Source organism: Cervus elaphus, chromosome 16 (genome assembly GCF_910594005.1).
Source record: "Cervus elaphus chromosome 16, mCerEla1.1, whole genome shotgun sequence".
NCBI classification, from domain to species: Eukaryota; Metazoa; Chordata; class Mammalia; order Artiodactyla; family Cervidae; genus Cervus; species Cervus elaphus.
This window is the reverse complement of record NC_057830.1, coordinates 38,663,477-38,665,072: the sequence shown is the minus strand read 5'-3', so window position 1 is coordinate 38,665,072 and position 1,596 is coordinate 38,663,477. Positions and strand designations below refer to the sequence as shown.

The 1,596-nt window shown below is 37.6% G+C and overlaps 1 non-coding gene across 1 annotated transcript; it reads right to left on the bottom strand.

Annotated features, from left to right (window-relative positions):
• Positions 1-487: 487 nt before the first annotated feature.
• LOC122673142 lies at positions 488-594 on the bottom strand. Its single transcript, XR_006334619.1, has one exon. It is a non-coding gene; the product is annotated as a U6 spliceosomal RNA (small nuclear RNA).
• Between the last annotated feature and the right edge of the window lie 1,002 nt (positions 595-1,596).

The window sequence follows — 1,596 nt, the reverse complement described above, 5'->3', positions numbered from 1 at the left end:
GAGAGGGGAAGAGCTGACTGACTGATAACCAGACTGCAGCCGTGACAGACTGTCCCAGCTAGAGCAGTACTGAGTGTGACCAGCACAGTTCCAAAAACTGGCCTTAAGAGGATAGGATTGATGTGGTTTTCTATGTCAAAAATGTGAAAGCAGTGAATACATGATTTATGTCAAGTGGATTTGATAAAATTCAACACTGATTTTTAAAAAAATTTTAAGCCATTAGCAAACTAAAAATAAGTAAACTGCTTCACCTGATTAAAAAAATCTATAATAATACTATAGAGATTCATAACTAAGAATAAACTCGATTGCTATATCTGCTACTCTTTATTCAATATTGCACTAAAGGACCTAATTTAAGTACAGGTAAGAAAAATAAATTTCGAATTAGGGTGATGGTGGCCTCACAGAATGAGTTTGGAAGTTTACCTTCTTCTGCAATTTTCTGGAAGAGTTTGATAAGATAGGTGTTAGCTCTTCTCTAAAAAATATGGAACGCCTCACGAATTTGCATGTCATCCTTGCGCAGGGGCCGTGCTAATCTTCTCTGTATCGTTTCAATTTTAGTATATGTGCTGCCGAAGTGAGCACAGAAAAATAAATTTAAAAAGAGAATGGGATTAGCACTGTTGTTCATAATAATCTATACTTACTTTTCAAACATCAAAATAATTGAAGATTGTTCTGCCCATATAGATAAACAGGCAAGTACAACTGTCAGAAAGAGCTACTACAGACAGATGTCAAAATCTTCCACCCTAAGAACATTACACCCTATGTCAGCATGAAGAAGTTACAGAAGACGAAACTTCATCCACAATCTAATAGAAATGGAATGATGTTCTGACAAGTGGGGATTTATAAGACCTCTTTCCAGGATGGAGCTCTCTGCAGGAGGCCCCTTTGTCTTGACAGGAACCTTAAATCAGGCACCCCCATGCTCTACTCATCTCTGGCCCTAGTACACCTTTCGTATCTTCTGATTACACAGTATCTTTCCTAAACTATTGGTTCTTTCCATAGATCAAAGAAGTAAAAATGAAAACCAATACTTTACAGATAACCAGATCTCTTTCCTAGCTTTCCCTTCAGTAATCTCACAAACACACTTCATGCAAAAGATAACCTCTAAGGAAAGATCACAAGAAGTCAACAAGCCTGCACCCAGTGAGTGATGGTGATGACTCTGACCCCCATCTCAATGATTAACTGAGACTACTTCCCTTTTTCCCTTTAAAAATTTTCACAGCTGAGCAGAATCTTCGGAGATAGTTTGGGGGGACACTGAGTTCACCATCTGCCCAGATTGCCAACATTCTGATCAAAAGTTCTTCTCCAACCACTGCTTCTTGGGCATTGATTTTTGAGAATGAACAGTAGGACCTGAGTTCAGTAACAAGAACTAAAATAGAGATAAGAGGAAAGAGAAGCAGGGAGATTATTTTTTAAGATAAGATGTCTCATGAGTACATTTTCATATTTCCTTTTTAAATAAGTACTGGAGGAATTTCCTTTACCCAGTCCTATATTACTTCTGCATTTTTTCCACACTGAGAATCTTAATTCTCAAGGCACAGACATGATAGAACTAGA